The 20,565-nt window shown below is 40.0% G+C and overlaps 1 long non-coding RNA gene across 1 annotated transcript; it reads right to left on the bottom strand.

Moving 5' to 3' along the window:
* Window positions 1-328: 328 nt before the first annotated feature.
* LOC307219365 lies at window positions 329-19,141 on the bottom strand. Its single transcript, XR_013840384.1, has 3 exons — window positions 19,034-19,141; window positions 15,535-15,718; window positions 329-818 (listed from the first exon to the last, which is right to left on the bottom strand). It is a non-coding gene; the product is annotated as an uncharacterized lncRNA (long non-coding RNA).
* Between the last annotated feature and the right edge of the window lie 1,424 nt (window positions 19,142-20,565).

Raw genomic sequence — 20,565 nt, 5'->3', positions numbered from 1 at the left:
TTTCTTGGGGCCCCCCAAAAAAATTAAAAGGGGGAAAAAACTAGATGCACATTTCCAAAATTTAAGATAAAATACAAATAAAACCTACATACAGCAACAGTGTTTTGTGTTGTGTAGGCTCCTATGATGTAAGTAATGGGCCCCACCTGCTAGCCTGCTCCCTAAAATATCACTGGTTTGCTCATTTCTATATACGTATAGGGTGCCTATATTCTGCATGTGCAAATGGCTTTAGATACCTATTAGGTCCATAAATTGCCATATAGCATATATTCAACACAAAAAACAGTGACAATTTGTTGTTGACAAAAGACAGCTGGACATATAAAGGGCCCCCTTACCTTCAGTAGCTTAGGGCCTCAGCAAACCTAAATCTGGCCCTGCACATACATAGCAATCAATGAAATTGTTTGAAACAGTTTCTCATATAATGGTTTCTTTAATCCCCATTTGATTCCTTAAAACTTCCTTCTGTGTTTGCTTTCAACATGGAGTCCTTCCCCATTAATGAGGGACTAGAACTTAACGAGATGTGATGTTTATAACACAATTAATAGCAACCACTGTGTGTACTTTTAAATAACAGGCACGGGGGAGGGCACCATTTCTTATGAAGATCATAGCACAAGAGTAGGAGATGCAACCTCAGTCATCATAATGGTGCTGGTGGTCATGAGAGACAGTGAAAGACAGGAAGTATGCAGCTCTGCCATGAGGTTTGCTACTTGCCTGGTCATCGGTTCCAGGTACAGTTCTCACGGACCTTCTCAGCAAATAACCTTTACACCAGCTCTAGGCAGCAGGACAGATGTTCTTGCCTTTGAAAATAAAAACACACTGCACTGTATAATGCAGACTAGAATAACATTTAGGATTTACATGTTACCTGTGGGCGGGCACGCAGCCGAGATAAGGCACTATCCAATTGATTTCCCGTAGATGTCACATGGAGAAGAGAAGAGCTGGCTACAGATCTCGGAAGCACCGGTGAATAGACTAATGCAGACACTCACTGCTTGAGACATGCGTAAGTCCTAAGGACTTGCCAGACATTATGTTGAGACAGCTCTCTGCTGGCATCCTGTCTACACAGCTTTATGTGTTATGTGTATAATTTATTACAGATCCCATCATCTTTAATTTAAGATACATGCCATAGCTTTGCCATGGATTTCAACAGACTTGTGTCTGCTTATGCTAGCTGTGCATTTGAGCCAACAGTTAATTGGTTTCAGCTTCAATATTATATTAAAAGGTAAAGGTACCCCTGCCCGTACGGGCCAGTCTTGACAGACTCTGGGGTTGTGCGCCCATCTCACTTAAGAGGCCAGGGGCCAGCGCTGTCCGGAGACACTTCCGGGTCACGTGGCCAGCGTGACATCGCTGCTCTGGCGAGCCAGAGCCGCACACAGAAACGCCGTTTACCTACCCGCTGGTAAGCGGTCCCTATTTATCTACTTGCACCCGGAGGTGCTTTCGAACTGCTAGGTTGGCAGGCGCTGGACCGAGCAGCGGGAGCGCACCCCGCCGCAGGGATTCGAACTGCCGACCTTTCGATCGGCAAGTCCTAGGCGCTGAGGCTTTAACCCACAGCGCCACCTGCGTCCCTTTCAATATTATATTAGAAAGTAGCATATAGGCCGCACGTCCCTGCATTTAATAAAACAGTGTCCTCCCCCACGGAAATCAGCAATGACAAATATGATAGTAGGAATCTTCCGCTACAAAGATTTTGAGTTGCTGTAAGTACTGGGACTTCGGATGAAAAGGTATGAAGCTATTAATGCCTATCTTAATATATATTTGGGCTTGATTTTGAAGTATATGCTAACATAGGCATTAACAACCTCATACATTTTCATCCCAATAGTCTGAATAGTTTTATACCCAAAAAACAGATACCACAAGCAAAGTTATGCAAGGAACTTTAGACTACTGTAATGACTTTTTTTAAAAAAGGAGTGTATATGCTGTAAAGACAATGTTGATGAAAGACTGAAAAAGAGGTTTTGACTAGAAAAGGTGAGGAGAGAAAGAGTGGGGGTCAAAGATGAGAGAACAAGGAGGCACAACATAGAAAATCCCTAGGAGTTTTGGCAGGAGAGGATGTTAGTAGGGAAGTTTTGTTGTTGCAAAATATGCAGATGGAACCTAAAATTACTGAAATGAAATGTTTATATTTTTAGCAATGTCTTTCAAACATGTTGCCACTTAATTGTATAAAACCATCTTTGAAAACAAAGATATCAGTATTTTTTTTAAAAAAAGGAAATCATATAGTATATCTGGTTGCATACATAAAAAGCTACAGATGGAGTTTTTATATACAGTTGTTTGCTCAGTAGATAGAATATTGAATCCTTCACCCATTAACTGTATCCTCACTACAAATTTGCTGCACCTGCTATTTTACATCTCGGTATATTTCATACTGAATATTTATGGCTCATTCAGAATGAAATGTGAAGGTCTCTCTCTGGCTAGTAGCAGGACAATGATGACACCTACTGGGCACAGTTGATCAGTCTTCATTACACTGAAAGCCAAAAAGGCTTTGCTTATTTTAGGGCTAGTGTCACCTAGCTAAATAATTGTTACGTCAAATAAGCAGGGGAATGCGATTGACTAACTGCATTTGAAAATTTATTTACTGACAGCGTTCTCTAAGCAGCTTACAAATAATAAAACATTAAAAAGCAGGAATTGAAATTGTGAACATGAAAACCCACTGAAGTTTAGATCTGTTTTGGACTTTTAGTGACTGTGTGTTTCTCTGTGCTCCCCGCCCCCATTTTCTGCACCTGAAATCTTCATCACCCCCAGTAAGCGTGGCCCACAGTTAGGGACTATGGTCCAACAACATCTTGAGGGCACCGTGCTGGCTACCCCCAATCTGAACCAGTAATGGGGAAACTGAAATCTTTCAAATGCTGTTGGGCACTGACTGTTGAAACCTAAACCAGGAACAGCCAATATGATGCTGTCCAGCTATTGTTGGACTTCTGCTCTCATCAGCATGGCATAAGGTCAGGGATCAAGGGAACTATACTGCAGCAGCAACTGGAAGGTCACAGGTTTTAATTTAACATAATAAACAGCTAGCAGGGGTGTCAGCTTTAATAAAAAAGGGGGGGCAAGTAAGCCCTGCTCTGCATAACTGAGCACATGACACAGTGCATGGACACCGTCTGAATAGCAATGCCCATCAACTGGAGGGGGGCTAGCCTCCTCAAATATTTTTTTGGGGGGTGAAGACCCCCTCAGCCCCTACAAGTTGGCTCCTATGTTAGCTGGAAAGCCATGCATCGTATGGGTTAAGGAGTAAGACAGCAGTGCATTAAAATCACCGTTGTGGCTGATAGAAGGCCTCACAGTATACTGAAGATGTGTGCTACTTCATTCAGTTCCTGGGAACTGAAGAAGAGAAAACACAGTTGTCAACTTTATTCCTTGAGTAAATGGCCTAAACTTTGTTTAATATGTTATTTGTTGGAAACATTAGTAGCAATAGCATTTATTTATATAGCTCCATCAATGTACATGGCTCCGTACAGAATGAAAGTAAGAAATTCTACCCCAAAGGGTGCAAAATCTAAAACAAATATAAGCAAAACAATAAAAATCAATAGCTTAAAATACTTGGTTCACAAGCCATTATACTGAGCATAACTGAGCTATCTAACCAGACCCAAAGGCCTCAGAAATAAAGATAAGTTTTTAAGAGAGATTTGAACGTATGGAGTGGGGGGGGGGGGCAGCCCACAAATGTTATGGAAGATGATTCCAAGCATATGGAGCAGCAAGAATGAAGATGCAGTAGAGAACAAGAAAACCCTAAAACAATAAAGTCCAGAATTAGAAGAACAAAGAAAACCACTATGTCCATAGCGGGACACCAGGGTTGAGGGATAGGAAGGAGACTGACCCTCAAGGGCTTTAAAGGTAAAGACAATAAGCTTATTGAGTATTCTAGAGTTAACAGACAGACAATGAAGTGGCTGTGAAAGAGGAGAGGCATGGTCTGATAGAAGCGCCAAGGAAATAATCTTTGCTGCAGCATTTCGAATGGAAACAAGAGGACTGTTTGTCTTTGCTGTTTATTTATAGCCTGCCCATTAAGAATAGAAATCCCTTCTCAGCTGTGCTACAGCACCAAGATAACAGAGGCTGCACAATATCAAGGAGTCAACTTTTTCTCTATATTTGTACTACAATAGTCTGCGATCGCACTGGCCTAGTCTGAGCTACTTCGAGGTGCAAGAGAAGCATGGATGGAACGGAGACTCGGAAGCCAGCCCTTGTAGGAATCTTCTTCAGAGGTCAAATCAGTGATGATACATTGGGTGAGAGATTTTGGTTATAACATACAATTGGCAGCATGGGAGAGGTTATGGAATTGGGATTTAAAGTTCACAACATGCTATACTCTGAAAGAAAATTATATGAAAACAATATACTGTTGGTATTTAACCCCCAGTAAATTAGCTAAAATGTATAAATCAAGATCAAATGTATGCTGGAAATGTAAAGAGAATGAAAGCACCTTCTATCACATGTGGTGGACATGTAAAGTAGTAAAAGAATTCTGGGAGATGATATACAATGAGTTGAAAAAAAGTTTAAAATAACCTTTTCTAAGAAACCAGAAGCTTTTCTTTTAGGAATTCTAGGTGCCGAAGTCCCAAGTGACCAGAAGAGATTATTCAAGTATGTGACTACAGTTGCCCAGACTTTGTTAGTTCAGAGATGGAAAGAAAACACGGTCCTACAAAGAAAGAATGGCAGATAACAATGGTGGACTATGCTGAAATGGCAAAACTGACAGGAAGAATTAGGAATCAGGAAGACTTACATTTCAATAAGGAATGGAGAAAGTATATAATGTATTTTTTTAAAAAAATATTGTAAGCAAGTATAATCATTAGTAGGACTGATATGACACTTATAGCTAAAAGCTGAATTACGGATTAGTTAAAGATTTGATAAAATTGGAGTGACAGATGAGATGCAGGAGAAAATGTTGGCATGAGGATCCACAAAAGGGGAGGAGGGAATTAAATGGGGATTTATTGATTATACAGTGGTACCTCGGGTTACATACGCTTCAGGTTACATACGCTTCAGGTTACAGACTCCGCTAATCTAGAAATATTACCTCAGGTTAAGAACTTTGCTTCAGGATGAGAACAGAAATCGTGCTCCAGCGGCATGGCAGCAGCAGGAGGCCCCATTAGCTAAAGTGGTGCTTCAGGTTAAGAACAGTTTCAGGTTAAGAACAGACCTCCAGAACGAATTAAGAACTTAACCCAAGGTGCCAGTGTATTTTTTATTATTTTTTTTTTTTTTTTTGAATTCTCAGACAGGTTATAGTCTAAGGCAGTGTTATTCAATCCTGAGTTCCCAGGTGCTGGATCACAACTCCCATCATGCCTGACCATTGTCTAAGTTGGCTGGGCATGATGGGAGTTGTAAAACTGAGCAACTTCTGTGGACCCAAGGTTGACCAACACAAGTCCAAGACTTCTGCCTGGGTTTTATTTTTATTTTTTTATAATAATATTTATTAATTTTATAAAACAAAAATCCACATAGATAACAACAAGATCTTTCTCATTAACCACGTTTCATTCACATCTTTGGACTTCCTCACATCTCTTGTTCCTGCTTTCTAAACACATAGATTTTTCTAGCAAATTATTCACTTAATTCAATTTATATCATTTAATTATCCAATATTAAATCTCAAATCTTATAGTTTAAAACACTCTAGTTCTAACATATTGTTCATCCAAAATTTATCTTTTCTTTCAATCACATTTAAATTTATATTCTTTGTAACTAATTTGTTGGAACCATCTTATTGCGGATCTTACATCTTTCTTAACATTCATACAGTTTACAATATTTTTGTAGATAGTCCTTAAAATTCTTCCAATCCTCCTCCACCAATTCTTCTCCCTGGTCTCGGATTCTGCCAGTCATCTCTGCCAATTCCATATAGTCCATCAGTTGCATCTGCCATTCTTCCAATGTGGGCAAATCTTGAGTTTTCCAGCTTTTAGCGATGAGTATCCTTGCTGCTGTTGTGGCATACATAAAAAAGGTTCGGTCCTTCTTTTGCACACTCTGGTCCACAATGCCCAAAAGGAAGGCCTCTGGTTTCTTAAGAAAGGTATACTTAAATACCTTTTTCAGCTCATTATATATCATTTCCCAGAAGGCCTTAACCCTGGGGCAAGTCCACCAGAGGTGAAAGAATGTTCCTTCAGCTTCTTTACACTTCCAACATTTATTATCAGGCAAATGGTATATCTTTGCAAGCTTGACTGGGGTCATGTAGTACCTATATATCATTTTCAAAATATTTTCCTTCAAGGCGTTACATGCGGTAAATCTCAGACCTGTAGTCCATAACTTTTCCCAGTCAGCAAACATAATGTTGTGCCCTATGTCCTGTGCCCATTTTATCATAGCTGATTTGACCGTTTCATCCTGTGTATTCCATTTTAACAGCAAGTTATACATTCTTGAGAGTATCTTAGAGCTGGGTTCTAACAGTTCTGTTTCTAACTTTGATTTTTCCACCTGGAATCCTATATTTTTATCCAACTTAAAAACTTCTTTAATCTGAGCATAATGTAGCCAATCTCGCACTTTATCTTTTATTTTCTCCATACTCTGCAACCTCCAATTATCTCCGTCTTTTTCTATTATTTCCCAATATTTCGGCCATTTGGCCTCCATATTGAGTCTTTTCGGGGCCTTAGCCTCCATTGGTGATAGCCACCTTGGGGTTTTGTTTTCCAGTAAGTCTTTATATTTTATCCAGACATTGAATACTGCTTTTCTGACAACATGGTTCTTAAAAGCCTTATGTATTTTAACCTTGTCATACCACAAATATGCATGCCATCCAAAAGCATTGTTGAATCCTTCCAGATCTAAAACATCCGTGTTTTCAAGAAGTAGCCAGTCCTTCAACCAGCAGAAAGCTGCTGATTCATAGTACAACCTTAAGTCTGGCAGGGCAAAGCCCCCTCTTTCTTTAGCATCAGTTAATATCTTAAACTTAATTCTGGGCTTTTCAAAACACCCCATTTTGTCCACAATCTGTGGAGTTTGAAACAAAAACAACATTCTTGGCAATACATTCATCTTAATAGTAGCAATACGTCCTGACAAGGAAAGTTTCAATCTTGACCAGATTTCTAGATCCCTTTTAATTTCAGACCAACATTTTTCATAATTATCTTTGAATAAGTTCCTGTTTTTGTCTGTTATGCTTACCCCTAGGTATTTAACTTTTTTAACCACATTTAATTCTGTCTCTTTCTGAAACCTTTCTGATTCTGAAGGGGTCATATTTTTTTCCAAAACCTTAGTTTTTTGCTTGTTAAGTTTAAATCCCGCCACCCGACCAAACTCATAAATCAATTGCAGTACCCTTTTGGTGCTGGGCTCTGGCTCCTGTAAAGTCAATACTAGGTCATCTGCAAATGCTTTAAGTTTATATTGTTTCGCTCCGACCTGAATACCCTCCACCAACCGGTCTCCTCTGATCATATTTAAGAGCACTTCCAGGACCGATATAAATAACAAAGGGGAGATTGGACAACCTTGTCGTGTTCCTTTTTCAATATTAAACTCTTCCGTCACCACATTGTTCACTATCAGTTAAGGTACCAGTGTATCTTAATTGTTTTCTTTGTTGTTTGTAAACCTGAAAAATCAAAAAACAAACTTTAAAGAAAATCTTCCTCAGAGCATGAATAGGTTGCCTTGGGAAGAGAAAGATGTGAGGGGGGTGCATTGCTGACCATGGAAGAAAGAGAAAGTGGGTTGGGAGAGAGAAGCAGAAATGTTGTCCTTTTGGTGGCCCAACTGTGGGTTCAAAGAGCTGAGGAAGAAAAAACACACTGTGGTACCTGGGAGGGAAATTGAGGCATGGAGAGGGGAGTTACTGTAGCCATTGAAAGGGAAATTCTAAGGGAGTGAAACTGAGTCAGGCAATAGGTCAAGTGAGTAAGAGGAAAGCCCTTTGAACTACAAAAGAAGTGTGTCTGAAGACAATATACATCTGTGAATTTCAGAGTGGTATGTAAACCGGAGTGTGCCTCAGTATCCCCAACTGCAAAGTTTCAGAAGATGTTGATGTGCCTGGGACAGATTGTGGAGAAATGATATAAAGTTCATGGCATGTACAGCACTTAAGGAGAACTATATGAAAATGATGTATAGATGGTATTTAACACCGGTTAAACTATCAAAAATGTACAAAACAAAAGATAATAAGTGCTGGAAGTGTAAAGAGGTAGAAGGTACATTTTACCATATGTGGTGGCAATGTAAGGTTATAAAATGTTTTTGGGAAATGATCTATAACGAATTGGAAAAAAATGTTAAAAATAACCTTTGTTTAAAAAAACTGGAAGCTTTTTTAATAGGTATAATTGGAACAGATATACCGAAAGAATATAAAAGTTTATTTATGTATGCAACAACAGCCGCAAGGACATTGATAGCCCAACTCTGGAAAGAAGAACAAGTCCCAGTTAAAGAAGATTGGCAATGTAAACTAATGGAATATGTTGAAATGGCTAAATTAACTGGAAGATGTAAGAAATCAAGAGGACAACAAATATAAAAAAGAATGGAAAATGTTTATTGCATATTTACAAATGCATTGTATAGAAGTTAACACAGTAGCAGGGTTTTAAAAAACACTTGTAATATTAAGGACGATGTTTGAAATTGGAAATATTTAAAGATAAGAAAATTATACAGTGGTACCTTGGGTTAAGTACTTAATTCGTTCCGGAGGTCCGTACTTAACCTGAAACTGTTCTTAACCTGAAGCACCACTTTAGCTAATGGGGCCTCCTGCTGCTGCTGCGCCGCTGGAGCACGATTTCTGTTCTTATCCTGAAGCAAAGTTTTTAACCTGAAGCAATATTTCTGGGTTAGTGGAGTCTGTAACCTGAAGCGTATGTAACCCAAGGTACCACTGTAGACATGTACAACATAAGAAAATATAAAAGAACTGGGGGAGAGAATGGAGGGAAGTAAAGGGATCGGAGGAATCCCAAAATATAAATTTAATATGGTATGAAAACATTTTATTTTCTATTTTTATTTTTATTGTATTTGTTTATTATGGTATGTGAAGACAATGTCTGATTGTGAAAAATAAAAATAATAATAATAAAAGAAGAAGAAGAAGATGTTGATGTGCATTCAGTTCATGTGGACAGCAGGCAGCTTCTCATTGTGCTACTCCAGGCAGCTGCCTAGACAATCTATATGTCTGGACCAGCCCTGCTTGGCTTATATAGAAGGCCGAGTTGCTGGCCTTCTTTGTCCCTTCTGATCCTACAATGTATTTTTTTGTTAAATTTAAAGCATTTCTAAACCACTTAATATTTTAGAAATTCAAAGTGGTATTCAAAAACAGCAGAAAACATTATCATAAACATCTATAAAAGAGAGAAGAGCACACACAGGGAAAAGCAGGAATTCAGAAATAACAGTCCCTAATCTAGTGGGTCAGGGAAAACCTGGGCAAAGAAAGATATGGGCCCCTTCATATTTGTGTTTCATTGAGGATGTATTCTGCAACATACCGTAGTTTCCCCCAATAGTTTCATAAGTATAAATCATCATGCGTGTACAATTAAGAGATCATATGGGGAGGTTCCGTACTTTTCACGGGACACCTGAAGCAGGTGCTAGATGGAAGAACAATGGCAGAGAATATTATTAAGTTAGATTTTTAAAATAAAAAAATCCAACGCTTGCTTCTTGAATATATATTACTTCAACTTTACAATCCAAAAAAAGAATATTCCTGTTATGAAGGATCAGCAGTGGGTGACTCACTTCCACTGACAGAATGACCGCGTCTGGTTTATTGTCTTCAACAAATAAAAGGATTTCTAATGAACCCCGACAGGTTATTTGGAAAGTGCTGAAGAACTAGGATCAGGTGCAGTTTTAGGTTTGTTTTGTTATTTTTCAATATTCATCTAACCTGTCAGGATCTCATCCAGATTTTTATTATATTATTTTATTTTTGGAATAATGAATGGAATTGTTTTATCAGTATTGATGCAGAGAGCATGAGGTGGAAAAAAATATACATTCTACTGAAATGCTGTCATCCAAATCTTTTGTTTAACTGACAAGAGTTGTCATGTTCTTTCGGTACCTGATGGGCAGAGTGTAAACTGATAAACAGCTTAAAATGAAATTGTCAATCACCATTACAAAGCCTCAGCTACTTTTTTCTTCAGCTGGAAAGCAGTAAGAGGCCTCAAAATTCAGATTCCCTGTGCCCCTCTGGACATAGCAAGAGACAACGAACTTTGTGAGTATGATACGGGCCTCAGGGAAAGAGGGAACAACTATTGAGGAATGACACTCGGGGGTGTATTATAATCATTCTGGAAATAGCAGTTTTTACTCCTTGTCTCAGGAGAAGGAATGTTGCTGAATGCATATAAAGAGAGACATGCAGCTTCCAGGTAGGGACCTAAACACAGCCAGCCTTCAAAATTCACACTTCTACAAATTTTGCAATGCTGTTCTCCAGGCAAGTAATATGCACAAAATCATACACAATATATATTTATGTAATATATATTAATAAATATAACATACAAGCATGTGTTACATTTGGGGGGATGTATATTATGGGAAGCTGCATACACACCTGTGTAAATTAGTAGAAATTTGTACTAAAATGCTGTTGAATTTTCACGAGTGCTTTTTTTTTTTAAAGCAAACTAATGTGGAGAACTGAAAATAGGATTGGAAAATGAGAAACTAAATAAACAGATTTATTGTTCATCTCTACTACCAGGGGACCTATTTATTGTGGATTCATCCTCAATGTTTTTGCACAATGTTTGCAGGAAAGTTATATATGACTTCAGCTGTTTATGGAGCACCCATGCCGATTAGTTTCCAGGGAGGCCACATCAAACAAGTGTCCATACTTTCCAGTGCCATCATGTTCCCTACTGCAAGAAGCCAATCTTATTTCTTTTCTCTTTTGGTCTACTAAAATTTAGTTGAATACCACCCAGTCCAAGCCATTTCTCTGCAATACCACACAAAACAATAGCTTCTGTGTCTGTAGCTCCTTTTGCCTCTTAAGCCAAACAGAACCATTATTACAGTATTATTATTATTATTATTATTATTGGTGTTGTTGTTGTTGTTGTTGTTGTTGTTATCTTACTACAAAAAAAGTCTCAAAGCAGCTTACATTTTTTTCCAAAACACACACACAATAGCAAATTAAAATACATCAGAAGATTTAAAAACACTAACTAAAAGTGCTGATTTTGCAGTAGCATAAAAGGAGTACACCCTCCTCCACCAGACTACAACACAAACAGCACTTAAGAGTGAAGCGCTGGAATAAATTAACATGGAGTTACATGTGACTTTTATATTAAAGTACATTTAATAATCTCCCCCCACCCGCTCCAGATAACGTGACTCCACAAAGTCTCCCACTCAGGTATTGGCCGGACTGAGACCTCCTGAGTTTCAGTAAAGTGGCTGTATTATGCACCTTTATACTGTGCTCTGGTAAAGGTAGCCTGTTCAATGCTGGCTCCAAGATCTGAGGAGAACAGCTCTTGGGCAAGTTTCACTCAGATGGGTCCCTTTAGTCTGGAAGACACATTCTGACATTCGTTTTTTGTTCTTTTGGGATAGCCCATACAAAGAGAATGTCAGTGCTATAAGAGAAGAATGATGGTCCTAAGGCTCCCATCAGATGCTCAACTTTGCCACTACCTGGAAGTGGTCCATTTGGGTACCAGAAAAGCCTTTCCTATGATGCAATCAGGAGCAAATTCTAACTTGAAGCTGCACCAGATGGTATGAGGGAGTGGGAAATCTACTTTAGGGTGGAGAAAGAGTAGGCAGGGGAAATGGCTCAACCTTCTCCCTTCTCTGTCACCTCTCTGCTCCGAATCTTACCCTACAGAATCGCTTTTCCAGTTCAAAATATGGCCTGGCTTTTGTTACATGTGTTTGTACATATTGTGCCTTTTGGGGAAATGCAGGGAAGGCTGCTATAAACATAGCATTACAGGATTTTTGCCCAGTGGGAAGCTCTGTCGAGCTCTCCTTGTTACTAATATGTAATAGCAATAATGATAGGTTGATTAAGGACCATGCCTGTATCTGCTTTCGCCAGGAGACAGCTATCAGCATAGCTTTGTTGCTCTGGAGAGCATCAATCATACAGTGCCATAATGCAAGGCATGGATAGTAGGAGGAAGCTAACTGGAGTGGGTGGACTAAGGCTGGAGACAAATGATAGTCTTTTCAGAGTAATGGAGGCATCGTTGCCTGTGATGTGCACATCCATCCCATTCTTGTTTCCGGTCAAACAGTTCTACAGGTGTTTGTAGTGGCCTGGACTACAGATGATGGTGGAGCAAAACAAACGAATGTCAATAGCACCTCCAACATGCCATCTTCAACTCTCTTAAGAGCTGATTGTCCTAAGGGAATTCTTGCCTTACTATAAAAGTGATGTGGAGGGTTTTTCGAAATGTTTTTATTAAAGATTTCATGGAGGTGCTTCGTACCTGGTAGAATCATAGAATCATAGAGTTGGAAGAGACCACAACATGCCATCGAGTCCAACCCCCTGCCAAGCAGGAAACACCATCAGAGCACTCCTGACATATGGTTGTCAAGCCTCTGCTTAAAGACCTCCAAAGAAGGAGAGTCCACCACACTCCTTGGCAGCAAATTCCACTGTCGAACAGCTCTTACTGTCAGGAAGTTCTTCCTAAAGTTTAGGTGGAACCTTCTTTCTTGTAGTTTGGATCCATTGCTCCGTGTCCGCTTCTCTGGAGAAGCAGAAAGCAACCTTTCTCCCTCCTCTATGTGACATCCTTTTATATATTTGAACATGGCTATCATATCACCCCTTAACCTCCTCTTCTCCAGGCTAAACATGCCCAGCTCCCTTAGCCGTTCCTCATAAGGCATTGTTTCCAGGCCTTTGACCATTTTGGTTGCCCTCCTCTGGACACGTTCCAGTTTGTCCGTGTCCTTCTTGAACTGTGGTGCCCAGAACTGGACACAGTACTCCAGGTGAGGTCTGACCAGAGCAGAATACAGTGGCACTATTACTTCCCTTGATCTAGATGCTATACTCCTATTGATGCAGCCCAGAATTGTATTGGCTTTTTTAGCTGCCGCGTCACACTGTTGGCTCATGTCAAGTTTGTGGTCAACCAAGACTCCTAGATCCTTTTCACATGTACTGCTCTCAAGCCAGGTGTCACCCATCTTGTATTTGTGCCTCTCAAGGTATCTGACAACATCAGGTGTGGGGCAGGTGGGCATATAACTGGCAAAAGACGGCCTCACAGACCAAATGAGGACTCCTGGTGGGCCTAATTTGACCCACAGAAGTGCATGACATAGATGGATTATCTAACAGACTCAGTACAAACCAGTCCTCTGTTCCAGAACCTGCAGCATATTGTTGCAGCGTGAAGAGCTCCCGCTCAGGGTTCCAGTCAGTCAACCCTGCTCTCTTTTAGGAAACTCTGTTCCATTCCATCTACCAGCCATTGTTCCACCCACCCCCTGCCCCCTCTCCCACGGTCACTCGGTCAGCACCCCATAGGCAGTCTACGGCACTGGATATTGGATAGAGGACAATTTGCTTTGCTATTTCAAAAAGAAATATCTGAAAATATTTCTCAAACCCTTTTCACTCATTGGCGCAATGTGTTTCAGGAATTTGAAATGCTATATACTTACTTTGCCTTAGAACATAAATATATTTCTCGTGGCACAGAGGCTGAGATGGTTTGGATGCCAAAAGATCTGTGTGTTGTGAAGGGGCTTGAAAAAAATCCATGTTTGTGTTATTGCTTGGATTTATTTTGTGCTTCCTAGAATCAAGACCCCATCTGCAGCTTTAGTCTGATTATTTACTGAGCTGTGTCTCACCTAGATAAATCATTTGGGGTGGAGGTGAATATATATTCATCTTGATCATTCTCTGCTTTCCAAAGTCTACAGCAGAAAAGCTTGGCCCATTTCTGTAACATTATTGTCCACAACAGTTTACAAGCATGATAATTTATACATCTGTAAGGTTATCCACAGAAATTGCTAAGTGCAAAATTCTTGGGTGCCATCACAAAAATGGTTTGCTGCTGTGAATTCACAAGATGTGCCTTTCATGAGCATGTTTTAATTTTATATTAGATCCATGTTTTCTCGGAACTGATTTTCAGTTTATAAATTATACCCAAGTACAGATGTCTAAGCACAAAATACATGCAACTGTCATCAGTATTTGGTGCATGTTCCTTTTTTTAAAAAGGCTACATTTAGCCTTGTTTGCCATTTTTTGAAAGACTGCATGCCTCAATTTGTGCACATGCGCACCCTTCACACTTGGGGAGAGGTGTGTGTATTTTGTAATTGGATATCTGAATCTGGACACAAAATGAAAAGTCCTGCGACCTAAAATTAAAACTTGATCTGAAGTAGGTGGATGTGACAGCTTGATCCATAGATGCTTCCCACATATCTCTCTGCCCGTTATATGATATGTGTTTTATGAAATCCAAGCTGGGCCTTCAGTGGCTATAAAGAAAATCCAAATCTGTATTGTAAATGTCAGCTAAATTGCTGGCAAATAAAGGCCTGGGTTTTGCTGGAAGAGAGATAAGCTCAAGTGCACCGTGAGTTATTTATTTCCAAATAGGAGCCCTGCTATTGAAAATATCTGTTTGACAAGTGCAATGTGCAGAAGAAAATCATCTGTGCTGATTGGGTGAGAGGTTGTTACCAATCAAAACACCACAGAGGTTAGCCAGAGAATAAGAAGCTGTAGGTTTGGAAAATAGATATAAACCATGAAATTGGGATCATGATGACACCCAGGTACATTTTTTTACATGGCCTAAGACACTGGTAAAGGGACCACTCGTCATTTATCCCATAACCACATTGAACAGGAACCAATTAAAAGGACAGAACCTCCAAAGAGGCAGCTACTAATTAATATTGTACATGTCCCTTAGTTAAAACAGACTTATTTGTAAGTAAACTTATAAAAAGATGTTGACCAGGCATAGGCAAACTTGGCCCTCCAGATGTTTTGGGACTACAACTCCCATCTTCCCTAGCTAACAGGACCAGTGGTCAGGGATGATGGGAACTGCAGTCCCAAAACATCTGGAGGACCGAGTTTGCCTATTTCTGATCTTGACTGTAGGAAAAGCCACTGCTGGATAATATGTCACGATATGAAGCGCTTGTGAAGAACCTTAATTTTAATGCCGCATCTAGCAAAGCATCCAGTGTTTAAAAAGTGGAAGGAACCATGGAATAGGAATGAAACCTAGATAACATCGGTGCATGTGGGATCCCTGAGCAACAATATTAAAAGATATCTACAAAAGGCAAAACTGGGACAGTGTTTTACCATGGAGAATGACACGTGAGGCAGGCACTCCAACTGAGAAACCCTTCTCCTACCTTCTCTTGAGCTTTCCTGACAGATGCAACCAAGACCACTGTGTTGAAGCAACTCCGCCCTAGTGAGTCGATTGGGGAAAATCTGTAGGTATTGTTGCTAACTTGTACGGCTAGATGCCATGGGGCCTACAGCTCAGACTAGGGATGTGCTCTCTGCGGCATTGCATTCTCTCTGCCTGCAAACCTGACAACGGGATAATTTTGCAATGAATCTGAATCACAAAGATCGCTGTCAATAAACCAACCAACAAACCTGCATTTATAATAAATGAAGCAAAATAAAATAAAAATCCGAGCACCGAGATTGATGACAAAGGAAAAGAAAAACTGACATGTGGGAATAAATAAATAAAAAAGAGTGCAGATATTATACTGCATGGCTGCTAAAAAATGTATTAGCATTTTTATTAGAGCTACTGCTATCTTTTGGGTTTTGTTTTGGCACATTCTCAGGAGGTATGAACTCTTCATTTAATGTAACGAGAGATTTACATGCAAGCGCTAATCTTTTATCTTTTACAACAATTACATGTTGAAGAAAATATCTTCCAAGCGATGTCAGCTTGAGTGACATGTGAGCACCCCTCTATAAGCATCTGTTACAGAAATTCTATTACTGAAAGTCTGTCACACTTTAAAATTGGAACAAACGTTGTAGGAGACCAAGAGAGTTAAAATGTTATGATGCTTGGAGGGGGGGTGTGTGTTTTCCACTACTATCACAGAGAGCCCATATATATATATATATATATATATATATATATATGCAAATTATAAACAATAGCACATTGCTTGATGGTTTACAAAATTCACACATTTGCAAAATGCTTTGGGAACAGAGCACTAAGTAGTGTTCCTGTGAAAACAGAAGTGGAATAAATTAGCATTGTCTAGATTGGTGGATTGCTTTGGGGCTCCCTTATTTTCTTGTTTTCAGCAGGAACGTGTAGAAAGATCTCTCTCATTTCAAAGAAATGTGACTTTCCAATAATATTACATGTGTTTATGCAAGGGGGATGAAAGAGAGCATTATTACCTCTTCCAGATGAGCCACCATCACCATATGTTTTAAAAAAAAAACCTATGAAAACTCCAGTCCTTGTAGGAGGCAAGATGTGCAGACACTGTTTGTTTCATGCAAAACTAGTCTGCTCCTGCATTTCAGTGTTTTTAGCCAATGAATGAGGGTCATAGGAATGATACACGTTTAATGAAGCAGAGCTAGCCCATTAACAAAAAAGGCAGAATGACACATTCATGTTTTTGAAGAACTTCCCTGTTCATTTTTAATCATTGGGTGGATCTAAACATGGGGGCGGGACCCCACTATAAATAAGTCAGAAATTAGATTATTTTAACAAACAAAGAAATTCCTATGGAAAACGTGATTTTAAACAATTCCTCTCTCTGGCACCATCTGGTGTTGCTTGTTTAAAACACATTCAATTCTTTGTTTCTTTACGAATGTAGCTGAGTCCCTTGTTTCTTTGTGTCCCCCCGCCCCCAAGTAGTGGTTGCTGTAGAAATAGGGTTGCCATAGTTGCTTTTTTTAGGAAACCCCCAAACACGAATTTTTTTGTTTACTTGCCAAAGATCCAGGACAAGCCTTATGGAAATTCCGCCTCCCAGACATCACTTCTGCCTTTGAAATCCTGGTAATACCTGGGGAAACCCAGACGTGTGGCAGCCCCAAGAGAAAATAATTCAGATTTTAGTGTAGTTATGATTGGGCAGTGGTGTCAGGAGATAATGAGTGAGTGTAGGACAGCCCTGCAATGTAGTTCAGTATTGTTATCCAATTGGCTTCATTTCAAAAAGGAAATTGAAAGGACCCCAGAAAAGAACTGCATACTTCAACTGGTGAGTGGATACTAGGCAGACCCACTGAGAAGCAATGGATTTGTACACCTAGCATGGAAGTTTGTCAGAGGGTAAGCCTACCTTGTCTAGCCCTCAGCAGTTATCAGGTGCCTAGTCACCTGATCTACCAGCTCTGTCCTGTTCTAATCAATTCCCCCACTTCAGAAAAAATCCTGCAGTCACCCACAAACCTAAGAAAAGCCCTGCTGGATCAAACCAAAGACTCATCTAACCCATCATTCTGTCTTTACAGTGACCAACCAGATGCCTATGGAAAGCTCAACTGTAAGACATGAACACAAAAGCTTGTGGTAAAAATTATTTCAAAATACAAATGTTCCATTATGTTCCCTAGAAGGACTGGTAGTAGTTGAAGTCCAACAACTTTTGGAAAGCCACAAGTTCCCCATATTTGCATTAAAAAACCATCAAAACCATTATTGTTTCAAAACACTATGGATTATAGTTTGCATGGTCGTGCCACTGCTATCTCATTAACTAATTTCAGAAAATGTTGATCCTTGTTTTCTTTCCTCCCAAAGAGTAAGATTTAGATGGCACTGAATGAGGCTGTATTCACACAAGTTTTCCTCTGGGACAAATAGGCAAGTAGGAGCTATTCCCAGGAGTGATCAGATATGCACAAAGCAAAAGCCATCGCTTTTTAAAAAAAAGTTTTGTTTTTTTTAAAATGTGCATTTCATAGAAGGGCTCCTGGCAGCTGATCTGAGAATGCCTTAATTATTCCAGATTAGACATGTGCAAAAATAAAGACAACAGATAAAAGGTAATGTTTAATAAAGTAAAATCAACCAAAACCACGAGGCGAGGGGGGGGCAGTCAAGTTAACCGCATCAGGCAAGAAAACAGGAGTGGATAGGCAGAAGTCATAGGCTGAACTTTCTGCAGGTGAGGTGCAACATGAACAGGGGGAGGGCTGTGCATGCTGGTCACATTCAAAAACATAATTTTGTTGACCATATCCCTGATGGCTATGCACTTAGTATTACTGAGAAAGGGGCAGTATGGGCCCTATGTCCACAGACCCTCCAAGTGCCCCTATTTTCCAGGCACAGTCCCGGATTTACAAAAGCTGTCTCAGTTTCTGATTTGATCCCAGAATGTCCCACTTTTACTTAGGATATCCCTATTTTCATCGGATAAATGTTGCAGGCTGTGGAATTATCCAACCTCTGAGTCATCTGAAGGCAGCCCTGTATAGCGAAGGGTTTCTTTAAAAAAAAAAAAGTTTAATGTTTTATTTATTATATATGTTGTAAGACACCCGATGTGGTTGGGGGAAGCGTCAGATGGGTGGAGTATAAATAGTAAAATGACGATGGAATTGGACACGCCTATTTTCGTCAGAGAAATGTTGGCAGCTGTGTGTCCAGGTCTCCCATGCTTTCAGGAACCCTGGATACAGGGCATGCCGTACATGCAGACGATTCCTTTTTCATGTACACTTATAAGGCCCTTCTCACAAACACTACAAAGGGCCATGGCCAACAGATGACTCAGCATCAGGTGCATGGTACAGCCCGCTTCACTCCCCGCACAAATTCACTGAATGCATGGTTTGTAGGAACAGTTCAAGAGATGAGGGGATTATCTATGAAATAAGATTGGGTAGCCTTACCATCAAAGCCAGAGCTGAGCTCTAATTCCAAAAGCGCCACCATGGCACACATTTAGCATTTGTCGTGGCCACAGGTCAAGACTTCCTCAGAAGCCAAGTCCTTCAGCAACTGCAGCTCCAAGGAGATGTGGATGCACAGACATTGCAGTCTGCTCCCTGTGTCCTGAACCCTGAGTGGCTGGTTCTCAAACACTTGAGGAGATCAAGAGAGCCCTGAAGAGTGATCCCCACAGCCGAAAACCCCATTACCTCAAAGAAACCAACAGTTATAGAAGACGGCACCGATTGTTTAACTAGTCAGGAGACAACAGTTAGATAACGGGGCCATCGGTCTATGACTACTTACCCTCATAAGAGGGATGAATGAGGCCTTTTCAATGGTGGCATCCATGCAGTGGAATTCTCTCCCCAGAGAAGCTCACCTGGCACTTACCTTACGGTCTTTTTAGCAGCAGGGAAAACCTCTTTTCTGTTTCTAGGACCTTTTAATACATTTTAGCTTTAAGCTGTTTTTATTCTCTGGGACTTGTTGTGCTTCAGTATTCTTTTGAATTTTAAAATGTTGCAAGTTGTCCCAAGAACCCTGTTATAAATCCTGCAAATTGATAAATAAATAATCTTGCAGACGGGACCATTACTCATTCCGGCGAAGCCAGCAATCTGAACAGCTGCCCATAGTGTGCTATCTGAGTAACACATTTGTTACAAGATGTTAGGCCTTACTTATACAATTAAAATTGAGTGGTCATTATTCTAAAATAATAACCAGTAGATAAATAAACCAGGAATTTCAGGGTCTTACAACACATTCCCTTACTGACTTAATTGGCTCAGCCGTAGGATACTGTATCTGCATACTAAATTGCATCCACCAGACAGCATTTCTGGTGTTGTTTACCCTGTTATTTGCTCAACCAAAACAGTCAAACAACATCTGAGGGCCACAGGTTTCCCCATCCCTGCCTTACCCTGTTACTTATCCCAGGGTGAAACAGGAGCCTCTCATCTTGTAAGGAGGACTTTTTTGATATTAATATTTTTATATCTTGTTAGGAGGACTTGACTCTCAAAGGATAAATACAGGACTGATTCATACATGCCTCTACATTACTCAATATAACACAGAATTCAGTTGCTTCTGACTGAACATGTGATCATTTGTTCAAGTGGATTTTGGTTTAAGTGATATATAACATGCATGAGATTCTTCATCTCAAGGTTGTGGGTTCGAGCCCCACGTCGGGCAAGAGATTCCTGCATTGCAGTGAGTTGGAATAGATAAGACTTGTGGTCCCATCCAACTCTACAATTCTATGATTCTGCAACAGAAGCAGCTGCATATGGATTCTGCATATGAGGCCAGTTTCACACATGCAAGTCATCCTTTAATTGAGTTCTTATTCTAGGATGCTCGATCACATTGAAGAGTCCTTTGGGGTGTGGATCACACAGCTCATTTCGTGAAAGGAAGCACAGATAAAGACTGTGCAGATATTGGGTTCAGTGTTTGGCACTGAAAGAGATTTCATGAA

This window comes from Podarcis cretensis (assembly GCF_951804945.1).
Source record: "Podarcis cretensis genome assembly, chromosome: 6".
Lineage (NCBI taxonomy): Eukaryota > Metazoa > Chordata > Lepidosauria > Squamata > Lacertidae > Podarcis > Podarcis cretensis.
This window is presented reverse-complemented; position numbering and strand designations above follow the sequence as displayed.